This window comes from Crocuta crocuta, unplaced genomic scaffold (genome assembly GCF_008692635.1).
Source record: "Crocuta crocuta isolate KB4526 unplaced genomic scaffold, BGI_CrCroc_1.0 scaffold124, whole genome shotgun sequence".
Taxonomy (NCBI): domain Eukaryota; kingdom Metazoa; phylum Chordata; class Mammalia; order Carnivora; family Hyaenidae; genus Crocuta; species Crocuta crocuta.
In genome coordinates, this window is record NW_027551573.1 from 5,439,495 (window position 1) to 5,453,127 (window position 13,633).

The following is a 13,633-nucleotide window of genomic DNA, read 5'->3' on the forward strand; positions in this document are numbered from 1 at the left end:
GGGGGTGAGCTGAGGGCCCGGGCCCGCAGCCATTCAAACCGCAAAGCGCCCGCCCGTCGGCCGTCTGCACCGCGACTGCGCCGCCACCAAGGAAGCCCGACCTCAAGTAGGCACCCGTAGTTCTGAGCACGGCCTGCTGGGACATGTAGTTCGGGCCGGAAGCCCACGGAGGTCAAAAATCATACTTAAAGGGGCGCCTGGGGGGCTCAGTCGGTTAAGCGTCCGACTTCGGCTCAGGTCGTGATCTCACGGTTCATGCGTTCGAGCCCCGCGTCCACTCTGTGCTGACAGCCAGCTCAGAGTCTGGAACCTGTTTCAGATTCTGTGTCTCCCTCTCTCTCTGACCCTCTCCAGCTCATGCTGTCTCTCCTTCTCTGTCAGAAATAAATAAAAACATTAAAAATATTTTTCTTTAATCATACTTAGTAACTAAACTCCTGTTGTGTTACTTGGGCTAAAATAAAAGAGGCTTCGCTACGTTTTAAGTAGGCCCCCATGCTGGGACCGTTCAGTAGAACCTTACTGAAGAGAAAAAACATCGACTTCTGACGATGTGTCTAAGGTGTCTCCAAAATTAATCCTCAATATCTGGATGTCCTTATCCTGAAAATAAGGATAATAGCAAGCAAGGAAGGCCTTTCTCCTTCTCTCTCTCTCTCTCAAAAATAAATAATAAACATGAAAAAATTTTAATGTGTGTCTGATCTGGAAACTTTTGATCATGTCCCCCTAAAAGAATTACCTTCTAGCATATTTTAAATTTTTTTTAACATTTATTTTTTGAGAGACAGAGCCTGAGTGGGGGAGGTGCAGAGAGAGAGAGAGAGAGTCAGAGATTCCCACACAAGCTGCAGGCTCTGAGCTGTCAGCACAGAGCCCAACTCCGGGCTTGAACTCACTAACGATGAGATCATGACCTGAGCCGAAGTCAGTTGCTCAACCAACTGAGCCACCCAGATGCCCTACCTTCTAGCATATCTTAAAGTTGACATCTAAAATATTTCATTATAAGTTTGATCAGGTGTAACATCCAACATGTAACTATAACCCTTTTAAAATAAAACTGTTACTAAACTTTAAATATATCCAATGAACTCTAAGTATCATAACAATTTGATACTATCAACACTTTAAAATAGATGAACAAGGGGTGCCTGGGTGGCTCAGTTAGTTAAGCATTTGACTCTTTATTTCGGCTCAAGTCATGTTCTCACAGTTTGTGGGTTTGAGAGCCCCACACTGGGTTCTGTGCTCAGTGCATGGGGCCCGCTTGGAATTCTCTCTCTCTCTCACTCTCTCTCCCCCTCCTCTGCTTGCAGGCTCTCTCTCTCAAAATAAATAGATAAACATTTAAAAATACATGAACTAGTTCTTTAACAATTAGAAATTCTATATCGTTCTTTTCTCTCCTTTACCTCTATTCCCATTCCAACAAAATTTTATCTTAATATGTTTTGTGCTTGAAAGTTCTTTATTGATTTATTTCATATTTACTTTCAGGAAAACCATACATACAAATGAACTTTTTCAAGTATCCTTCTGTTTATTCTTTTATGGCAGATTCATCGAGGTATAATTTGCATGCAGCAAAATTTACTCTTGTAAGAGTACAGGTCTATTAATTTTTTTTAATGTTTTATTTATTTCTAGGAGAGAGAGAGACAGTGTGAGCAGGGGAGGGTCAGAGAGAGAGGGAGTCACAAACTCTGAAACAGGCTCCAGGCTCTGAGCTGGCAGTCAGCACAGAGCCCGACGCGGGGCTCGAACCCACGAACCACGAGATCATGACCTAAGCGAAAGTCGGACGCTTAACCAACTAAGCCACCCGGGCGCCCCTAGGCCTATTAATTTTGACAAATACGTATAGTTATGCCCACCACAATCAAACTATAGAACATTTCCATCACCTGAAAAGTTTCCTACTGCCCCTTTTTGGTAAAGCCCTCATCACATAGCCCCCTGGCAACCACGGACCAATTCTCTGTCCCCATAGATTTTCCTATTTTCTAAAATGTCATATCAATATAATCATACACTAGATAGCCTTTGAGCTTGACATCTTTCAACTTAGCATAATGTCTATTAGATTCCCTCAAGTTGTCACATGTGCCAGTAGTTTGTTCCTTTTATTGATAAGTAGCATTTTATTGGATGAATGTCCCAAAGTGTATTTATTCATTCTCAGATTGAAGACATCTGAAGATATCTTGGTTGTTTCCAGTTTGGGGCAATTATGAGAAAAGCTACCATAACATTTACATAAATGGTTTTGTGTAACACGAGTTTTTCATCACTCTTGGGTAAATACCTAGGGGTGTGTTATGGGCTGAAAGTGTGTGTCCTTCCCTAATTCATATGTGGAAGCTCTACCCCCGCAATGTGATTGTATTTGGAGATAGGGCTTTTCATAGGTGATTAAGGTTAAACGAGGTCATCAAATGTGCGGCCTTATAAGAAAACCACATGCATAGACAGAAGAAAGGCCATGTGAACACAGAGGGAGAAGTCAACCTCACAGACTGAAATGGAATGCTACTCCTGGGTTATATGGTATATATTAAATTGTATAAGAAACTGCCAATTTTTTTCTTTTTTAATTTTTTTAAATGTATTTATTTCTGAGAGAGAGAGAGAGAGAGACAGCGTAAGCAGGGGAAGGTCAGAGAGAGAGGGAGACACAGAATCTGAAGCACGGTCCAGGCTCTGAGCTGGCTGTCAGCACAGAGCCCGAGACGGGGCTCAAACCCACAAACCATGAGATCACGACCTGAGCCGAAGTTGGACACTCAACCAACTGGGCCACCCAGGCGCCCCAGCCAATATTTTTTTTTTCCTAAGGTGGCTCTATCATGTTACATTCCCACCCTGCTGGAAATTTAAGTTTGGGGATTAAGTGGTACCAACTTCAAGTTAACAAAATAAAAATAAGTCATGGGGATGTAATGTACTGTGTAGGCAATATAGTGAATAATATTCTGATAACTTTGTATGGTGACACATGGTCACTAGACTTATCATGAGGGTCCTTTCATAATGTATAAAGATAGTGAATCGCTATGAGGTACTCCTGAAACTGATAGAATATTGTATGGCATTATTCTTAAATTGAAAAACAAATCAATTTAAATGTATTTCCAGTGATCATGAGGCTAGAATGACTGTATCCCTTCAGATTGAGCGATCAGATAGCTGTTATGCGACTGTGGCTTCAACTGCATTTGCCCTGTGTTTACGAGTCCTCACAAGTGTTCAGAGAACTGTGTGTTGGTACCAACAGAAGCCTTGTGTTTTCAGCTTTCGGTCAAAGGCACTATCTACTCAGGGAAGGCTGAGCGGAATTTCTATTTCACCTGGGACCTGAAGAGTCTCTTCTTGAGACCTGAGTTAACTAGCATGGTATTTGTGATGAATCCTAGTCAGGTGTTCGTGTCCCGTATGGGCTAACACTAGAAACCCAGCAGGTCTACTTCTTTAAGCCAACTTTCCCTATTATGAATGAGCATTTATTGCCAAAAATCCAATCCAAGCATGAACGACAAAGACGAGATGGAATACACGGGGAAGCCTCGGCAATCTGGAATAAATACAACCTGTCCTGTTAGTTTCCAATAAACGATTATGAACAGTCATGGCCTCATGATGCCTATGAGGCCTAAGGAGTAGGTATTGGGCTACATACCCTCAACTGTTTGTACTACTGAGTTTTAAAACACTTTGTCTAGGGCGCCTGGGTGGCCCAGTTGGTTAAGCGTCTGACTTGGGCTCAGGTCATGATCTCACCGCTTGTGGGTTCGAGCCCTGCATCAGGCTCTCTGTTGACAGCTAGCTCAGAGCCTGGAGCCTGCTTCAGATTCTGTGTCTCCCTCTCTCTCTGCCCCTCCCCCGCTCGCACTCTATCTCTCCCTCAAAAAAAAAAAAAAAGGCGATAAGTGTTAAAATTTTTTGTTTTTAAAAATGCTTTGTCGGGCACCTGGGTGGCTCAGTCGGTTAAGTGTCCGACTTCGGCTCAGGTCATGATCACATGGTTTGTGGGTTCGAGCCCCTCATCGGGCTCTGTGCTGACAGCTAGCTCAGAGCCTGGAGCCTGCTTCAGATCCTGTATCTCCCTCTCTCTCTATCTCCCTGACCCTCCCTTGCTCACACTGTGTCTCTCTCAAAAATAAATTTTAAAAAAATGTTTAAAAAACATTTAAAAATGCTTTGTCTATCTTTATCTTCCTTCCTGCATTCAGGCGATGTTTCTTTTCACTGAGGTCACCATAGGACCTGTTTATAACCTTTGTTCTCCTTTCTTTTACTGGGGGGAGGTGGACTTGCAAACAATAACTGTAGTGTCTGGGAATGTGTGTCAACTTAAGGACAAATAGGCCATGAGTGAGGTCCTCACTTTGGGTGGAGAGCATGGACGTTAACTGAGTCAGTTTAAGACATCAATCATAACTGGGACGCCTGGGTGGCTCAGTCTCTTAAGCGTCCGACTTTGGCTCAGGTCATGATCTCACAGTTCGTGAGTTTGAGCCCCATGTCTGGCTCTGTACTGATAGCTCGGATTGTGTGTGTGTGTGTGTGTGTGTGTGTGTGTATCTCACTCGCTCTCTCTCTGCCCCTTCCCCGTTTGTGTTTTTTTTCTCTCTCTCTCAAAACAAAATAAATATTTGATATTTTTTTAACATGTATTCATTTTTGAGAGAGAGAGAGTGCGAGTGGGGGAGGGGCAGAGAGAGAGGGAGACACAGAATCTGAAGCAGCCTTCAGGCTCCTGAGCTGTCAGCACAGAGCCTGAGACGGGGCTCGAACCCAAGAGTGGTGATCATGACCTAAACCCAAGTCAGACGCTTAACCGACAGAGCCACCCAGGCGCCCCTATTTTTTTTAATTTTAAAATACTTATTCATTTTTGAGATAAATATTTTAAAAAAGAAATCAATCGTGACCAAAAAAAGTCCCCAGGAACCAGAGCAACCTTGGAAAGAAGAACAAAGTTGGAGCCATCACACTTCTTGACCACACTTCCTGATTTCCTATACTACAAAAGCAATCGTAATCAAAACAGTGTAGTATTGGCATAAAAACACACGCATGGATCACTGAACAAAATAAAAAGCCCAGAAATAATCCCACACATCGAGGGTCAATAAATTTACAACAAAGGAGCCAAGAATTTACATTGGGAGAAGGATAGTCTATTCAATAAATTGTGTTGAGAAAACTGGACAGTCACATGCAAAAGACTGAAACTGGGTCATGTGTGTCTTATATGATACACGAAATCAACTCAGAGTGTATTAAAGACCTGGACATAAGCCCCGAAAACATACACCTCCTCAATACTGGTCTTGGTAATGATTTTCTGGATTTGATGCTTAAAGCAAAGGCAACAAAAGCAAAAATAATAGTAACAAATTAAAACAAAGTTTAAAAAAACATTAAACTAGGGGCGCCTGGGTGGCGCAGTCAGTTAAGCATCCGACTTCAGCTCAGGTCATGATCTCACAGTTCATGGGTTCGAGCCCTGCGTTGGGCTCTGTGCTGACAGCTCAGAACCTGGCGCCTGCTTCAGATTCTGTGTCTCCCTCTCTCTGACACTCCCCTGCTTGCTCGCTCGCTCTCTCTCTCTCTCAGAAATAAAACATTAACATTTTTTTAAAAAAACGTCAAACTAAAACCTTCTGTGTAGCAAAAACAAAATCTGCAAAATGAAAAGAATTACCTAAGGAATGGGAGAAAATATTTGCAAATCATATTCGTACATCTGATAGGGGATTAACATTCAAAATATATAAAGAATATTTATATGTATAGAATCATACAATTCTATTGAAACAAACAATTCCAGTAAAAAATAGAGGATCTGAATAGACGTTTTTCCAAAGAAGACATACAAATGGCCAACAAATCCATGAAAAGGTGCTCAACATGATTAATCATCAGAGAAATACAATCAAAACCATAGCTACCACCTCACACCTGTTAAAATGGCTATTCTCAGAAAGCTAAGAGATAAGTGTTGGTGAGGATGTGGAGAAAAGGAAACCCTTGTTCACTGCTGGGGGGAATGTAAGTTGGGGCAACCACTGTGGAAAACAGTATGGACATTCCTCAAAAAATCAAGAGCAAACTACCGTATGATCCAGCAATCCCACTTCTGGGTATTTATCCAAAGGAATTGAAATCAGGATCTTGTAGACATATCTGCACCCCCGTGTTCACTGCAGCATTAATTACAATAGCCAAGACATGAAAATAACCTAAGTGTTCATCGATGGATGGATACATAAATAAAATATATATGAATATGCAACATGGGATATTATTCAGCTATAAAAAGAGGGAAATCCTGCCATTTGCAACAACACAGATGGACCTTAAGGGCATTATGCTGAGTGAAGGCAGAGAAAGACAAGTACTATACAATCTCACATGTGAAATCTAAAAACAAATAAACTCACAAAGACAAAGAAAAAAAATGGTGGTTGCAAGAAGCAAAGGGTAGGGAGTGAGCAAAGTGGGTGAAGGTGGTCAAAAGATACAAATTTCCGGTAATCAAATAAGTCCTGGGGATGTATGTACATCATGATGACTCTAGTTAACGATACTGTATTGCGTACTGGGAAGTCACTAAGAGAGTAAATCTTAGCAGTTCACATCACAAGAAAAAAATGTAACTATGTACAGACACAGGTAGCATAGTAGAAGGGATCTTTGTGATGACATGGCAGCTTCTTGGGTCACACTGCTGCAGTCCAGACTGGTGGCTGTATCTGTCCCACCTAAATGCGCTCCCCCTGTCTGGACGGATTACGCTCAGTCTTCTGAAACTACTTGATGATGTGTTCTGGGGTGGGTTTATTTTCATTCATTGCGCCGGACATTCAGGAGTAACTCATGTCCTGCAATCTTGGGAAGTTTTCCTGAATTATTTAGTTCATGGATATTCCTTCTTTCATTTTCTCTACGGTCCCTTCCCGGAAATCCTATGAATTGAATACTAGACCTTCTAAATTGCTCTTACAATTTTTTTCCTCTTTACCTTCCATCTCTTTGCCTATTTCCTGAAACACTTTCTCAACTTAATATTCCTACTTAACATTTCTGTAGAATTTTCATTTCTGCGGTCATGTTTTTACTTTCTAACTTTTTGTTTTCTGAATTCCATATACAGATAGTCTACTGTTATGTAGATAATATATATGCTAATGTACATTTTTTTCCTCTTTTTTTTCTCTCCACGAATGCAATTCTCATCTCTTTGAAAACTTTTGGGAAGATTTTCTCTTTCTGCAGTTTCTGTTCCTTTGCTGTTTCTTGTTTATCTGTTTAGGTTTCTATCTTCTGTGTTAAAAGTTTTCCTACGAAGTCTGGTAGATCTTGGCAATCTGCTCATCATAAAAAATTGGGGGATAAGAACCTGATGGTTGTTAAGAGACTCTTAATACAGAGGACAAACTGAAGGTTGATGGGGGGCGGAGAAGAGGTGGAAACGGGTGAAAGGCATTGAGAAGGGCATTTGTTGGGATGAGCACTGGGTGTTGTATATAAGCGATGAGTCATGGGAATCTACTCCCCAAACCGAGAGCACACTGTTTACACTGTATGCTAGCCAACTTGACAATCAATTAAAAAAAAAAAAAAGCTGAGGGTTGTAAATGGACATAAACATCCTAAAACTGGATAGTGGTAGTGATTATACAACTCTGTAAATACACTAGAATCTATTGAATTGTACGTGTTTCATGGGTGAATTTGTAGTATGTACATTATATCTGAATAAATTTTTTTTTTTAAAGCTAATAGGAAGCTCTGAGTACATGAGTGAAGCTTGATGACTGTAGGACATAGGTTTTTCAGCCTTGGGGCTACTGACATTTTGCACCTGATAATCCCTTGTTGTGGGGTGGGAGGTGGGGACCGTCCAGTGCACTGTCAGATGTTTAGCAGGACCACTGATATCTTCCCAGCAGATGCCAGAGGGACATACACCTACCATCAAGCGGCGACACCAAAAATGTCTCCAGACATGGCCAAATGGCCCCTGGGGAGGAAAAATTGCTCCCCCCCCACCCCCACTGAGAAACATCATGTGCTATTTGTTGGTAATTAAAGCGCTATTTGTTGGGCTTCCCAACAAATATGAAAATACGAAATAGGAAATATGAAAATAGCTTTTAAACTATTTTCTCAGGAAAGAATTACTCAGAGTCTCCAGCACACTATCTTACAATCTCCTGCTGCAAAATAGAAATCTCAGATGCCAGAATTCTGGGAGCCAGCTGGGGGGAAATGGCTCAGGATGTGAAGCTTTCCTATCAGTCACTTAATCCTTTTATTTCCATAGGTACCCACGCTCTTGCCGGTGCCAGGAGCCTCCCCGAGCAGAAACAGCTTTCCGCGTAACAGACCTCTGGGCCTCTGCGAAGAGGAGAGAGGGGCAGTTAGTGGCAACGGCTGGGGAAGGGGTTCTAAGACTGTCACTTTTCCTGTTAAGAGCTGCTCTTTTATCCTTAGTTGTAGATGAACTTGGTGCTGCTAGTTTGTAAATCTTTTCAGGATACAGAAATGCAACATGGATTAATTTTCAATTTCGCTTTCTTTTTTTTTTTCTTTTCTTTTCCTTCTTTCTTTCTTTCCTTCTTTTTCTCCCTTCCTCCCTCCCTCCACCCCTCCGTTCCTTCCTTCCTTCCTTCCTTCCTTCCTTCCTTCCTTCCTTCCTTCCTTTCCTTCAGATCTAATTATCTTCATTAAGCAATGCATGAATCTGGCAGCATCCCATTTAGTAAACAGAAAGGAGCTCCAAGTTTTCAGCTTTTCTTATTGCCAACTTGGAATTTAGCCTTTTTGGAGACTTTTGTAAATTTTCACTGGTCTGCTTCAGTTTCCAAAATTTCACAACTGTTTTTGATTTTTTTCCCCTATTCTCCCGGTACTAGAGGTTTGTCATTTAAAATAATTCCCTTTAGGGGCGCCTGGGTGCTTCAGTCCAACTTCGGCTCAGGTCATGATCTTACACAGTTTGTGGGTTCGAGCCCCGCGTCGGGCTCTGTGCTGACAGCTCAGAGCCTGGAGCCTGCTTCAGATTCTGTGTCTCCCTCTCTCTCTGACTCTCCCCTGTTCACACTGTCTTGTCTGTCTGTCTGTCTCTCTCAGAAATAAATAAAACATTAAAAAAATTTTTTAAATAAATAAAGTAATTCCCTTTATGGGTCAAGTATTAGACTTTTTTTTTTAATGTTTATTTTCTTTTTTATTTTTGAGAGAGAGACAGAGTATGAGCGGGGGAGGGGCAGAGAGAGAGAGAGAGGGAGATGCAGAATCTGAAGCAGGCTCCAGGCTCTGAGCTGTCAGCACAGAGCCTGATGAGGGCCTTTGAACTCACGAACCTCAAGATCACGACCTGGGCCAAAGTCGGAAGCTTAACCGACTGAGTCTCCCAGGTGCACCTTGAGTATCAGACTCTTGATCTCAGCTCAGGTCTTGATCTCAAGGTCTTGAGTTCAAGCCCCAGGTTGGGCTCTTTCCTGGGTGTGAAGCCTACTTGAAAAAAAAAATTCCCTTTCACAATTTAGTGGATTTTGTGAGAATGCAGAACTATATGCATGTGGCCACACTATCGTACATTCCCGCCAGCCATGTTTGAGAGCTCCAATTTCTCCCTCTCTTTGCTAACACTTGTAATCGTCTGCTCACCCTAGGGGGATGAAGTTGTATCTTTTTTAAATTTTGATTCGCATATATCTGATGGCTAAACAATGTCAAGCCTCTTCTCATGTGCTTCTTAGCCATTTGTATACTTTCTTTAGAGAACTGTCTATTCTAATCTGCCCATTGCACAACTGGGCTTCCGTTTCCATTGGCTGGGTTGTAAGAATCCCTTCTGTATTCTGATACTAGGTCTTTATCAGATCCATGATTTACAAATATTTCCCCCAGTTCTGTGGGTTATCTTCACTTTCTCGAAGGTATCCTCTGAAGAACTAAAGATTTTCATTTGGATGAAGTCTAGTTTATTTTTTCTTTACATTTTTGCCAAAGATCACAAAGATCTGTCCCCATGTTTTCTTCTAAGAGGTTTATGGTTTTATTTCTTACATTTAGGTCTGTCTATTCTGAGTTAACTTTTGTGTGTGGCGTAGGGAAAGGGTGCAACTTTATTCTTACGGATATAAACATGTAGCTGTTCTGAATATCCTTTTCCCCGTTGAATTGTCTTTGCACGCTTTTCAAAGACCAACTGACAGTAAGTGTAGGATTTCTTTTTAAATTTTCATTCCTGTTCCATTGATCTCTATGCCTATCCTAACTCCTATGCTACACTGTCTTGAAGTTTTGAAATTAGGAAATGTGAGTCCTCCAACTTTGTTCCTTCAAAAATCATTTGCCTATTCCAGATCCTTGCATTTCTATATGAACCTTGGGAGTCAGTTGTCAATTTCTGCAAAGAAGCCCGCTGCTTTTTTTTTTTTTTAATATAGTTTATTTATTTTTGAGACAGAGAGACAGACAAAGCGTGAGCGGGGGAGGGACAGAGAGAGAGGGAGACACAGAATCTGAAACCGACTCCAGGCTCTGAGCTGCCTCACTGGGGTTTTGATAAGAACTGCACTGAATCTGTAGGTCAATTTGGGGAGTCTTGCCATTTATTTAGATCTTTCCTTAATTTCTTTCAATGATGTTTTGTAGTTTGCAGTGAACAAGTTTTACACGACTTTTCTAAAATTTATTTCTAAGTATTTTGTTTAATGATGCTGTTATAAAATTGTGCTCTTAATTTCATTTACTGATCATTTCTGCTTGTGTATAGAAATATAATTGCTTTTTCCATATTGCACTTGCATTCTGCAGTCTTGCTAAAATTGTTTATTACTTCTAATAGTTGTTGTTTTTTTTTTTTAGCAAATTTCTTAGGATTTTCTATTTATAAGATCATGTCATCTGCAAATAGTTTTTCTTCTTGCTCCCCAACCTGGATACCTTTTTCTCCTTTTCTGGCCTTATTATCCTGAATAGAACTTGCAGAACAATGTTCAATAAAAGTGCCAAGCACAAACATCCTGGTCTTGTCTTAGAAAATATTCAGTCTTTAGCTATTAAGTATGATGTTAGTTGTTGGTATTTTATAGACGCCCTTTATCAGGTGGAGATAGTTCTCTTCTATCCCTACACTTTTCAGTTGTTTGCTTTTCAATCATGAAAGGGTGTTGGATTTCATGAAATGTTTTTTTCTGCATCTATTGAGATACTTTTATGGCTCCCCCCACCCCCTTTTTTCTGTTAATAGTACATTGATTGTTTCTTGTATGTTGAACTAATTTTGTAATCCTGGGATAAATCCAACTTGGTCATGGTGCATAATCTCTTTCATATGTGGTTAGATTCAGTTTGCTAGCAATCTGTTGAAAAATTTTGCATTTTATAGTCATACAGGTTATCAATTGGCAGGTTCCTTGTGGTGTCTTCGGCTTTTGTATCAGGATAATACTGGACTCATAAAACACAATGGGGACTATTTCCTCTTCCATTTTTGGATGAGTATGTGATGGATAAGTACTCTTTTTTCCCCTCCTGTAGAGAGACCACCTCACCCAGGGATTTTATATTTATTTTTGTTGTTGTTAGTAATTTAATCTTGATAATTTATTATACTCCTTATTTTATTATAGTCTTTTTTTTTCAAAAATTTTAATTTTTATTTTTGAGAGAGAGAGACAGAGCACAGTGGGGTAGCGGCAGGGAGAGGGAGACACAGAATCTGAAGCAGCTCCAGGCTCTGAGCTGTCAGCACAAACGCGGGGCTCGAACCCACAAACCGTGAGACAATGACCTGAGCTGAAGTCGGACACTTAAAACAGTTGAGCCACCCAGGTGCCCCTCTATTTTTTTTCTTGATTGTTTCACCAGTGTGCGCGCTAGAATTTGTCATTTCATCCAGCTTTATCTAATTTATTGGCATACAATTATTCATAATGTTCCCTTATGATCCTTTTTGTTTCTGGAAGGAGGGTAGGAATGTCCCCTTTCATTTTTGAATCTAGTAACTTGATGCTTCTGTTTTTTTACTGACCAGTCTAGCTGTAGGTTCGTCAATTTTGTTGGTCTTTTAGAAGAACTACCTTTCTGATGTGAGATCTTTTCTTTTCTTTTTTAAAGTAGACTCTCCGCCCAGCATGAAGCCCAATGCAGGGCTGGAACTCACAACCTGAACTGAGATCAAGAGCCCAAGGATCAAGGCTCCTGAGTGGCTAAGTCAGTTGAGCATCTGGGTCTTGATTTCGGCTCAGGTCATGATCCCAGGCCGGGATCAAGGGATGGAGCCCTGTGGCAGGCTCCGTGCTGATGGATCTTGCTTGGGATTCTCTCATCCCTCGGCCACCCTCTCCTTTCTCACTCTTTCTAAAGAGAGAGGAGAAAGGGAGAGGGAGAGGGAGAGAGAGAGGGAGAGAGGGAGAGAGAGAGACAGAGAGAGAGAGAGAGAGAGAGAGAGAAGACACTCAACTGACTGAGGCATCCAGGTGCACTGAGATTTTTTTTAGAAATTTATACTTATAAATTTCCTTTTATGCATCATTTTGGCTGCATCACCTATGTTTTGGAATGTTGTATATTTGTTTTCATTCATCTCAAAATATTTTCAACTTTGAGATTTCTAGGACTCATTGGTTATTTAGGAGTGTGTTAACTTCTACATATTTGTGAATATCCACACTTTGTAACTGACTTCAAACTTCATTCCACTGTGGCTGGAGAACATACCTTGTATAATTACTTCTTTCAAAATTTGACTTGTTCCATGGTCTACTTGGAGAATGCTCGTGTGTACCTTAGAAGAATCTTTTTCCCCCCCCTTTTGCTATTCAGTGATGTGTTCACCAAATGCTTTCTTAGGTCTAGTTGTTTTATCCTGTCATTCCAATCTCGCTTCCTTGTTGACGGTTTGCCTACTCGTTCTATTGTTATTCAAAGTGGGATGTTGAAGTCTCCAACCATTATCGTTATTTTTCCTTTCGATTTTGTTACTTTTTACTGCATGTATTTTATGGCTCTGGTGTTAAGTGCCTATATGTGTTGTATTTTTCTGATAAAATGACCCTTAAGTCATTACAAAATGTTCTCATTCATTTCTAGCAACATTTGTTTGTTTTAAAGCTTACCTTTTAGGAGTATAGCCACTTGAGTTTTCTTATATTTACTGTTTACATGATATATTGTAGATATATCATGCACATATATGACACCGTCTAAGTAATGCATATATATCTAAATAATTCACATTAACATACATAAATTATTTAGATTATCATCAATGCAGGCGTGTCAGATCAGCGGAGACACTATATACTAAATTAACGCTGGGACACTGCATAACAATTAACGCACCAAATATTTAAAAAAAAAGTACACATGTACAGAATTTGGGCGTGAAAAGATTTTTCTGTGGAAAAATATCAGAAACTTAAACGTGAGAAAATGGACTATCAATACGACCACATAAAAATGTATAGCTTGCACACATTTAAAAAAAAAACAAAATTCACAGGCAAATTGGGAAAAATATTTACCACTTGTATAACAGGTATTGCAGAAAGAACAAGAACATTTAATGCACAGACTACAAATGGCCTTATGAAGAGATATGAGA

General features: G+C 40.5%; 1 long non-coding RNA gene across 1 annotated transcript in view; it reads left to right on the plus strand.

Moving 5' to 3' along the window:
- Positions 1 to 13,633, plus strand: part of LOC144220981 (uncharacterized) — a 43,246-nt gene that overhangs the window by 956 nt on the left and 28,657 nt on the right. The gene's annotated exons all lie outside the window — the stretch shown is intronic.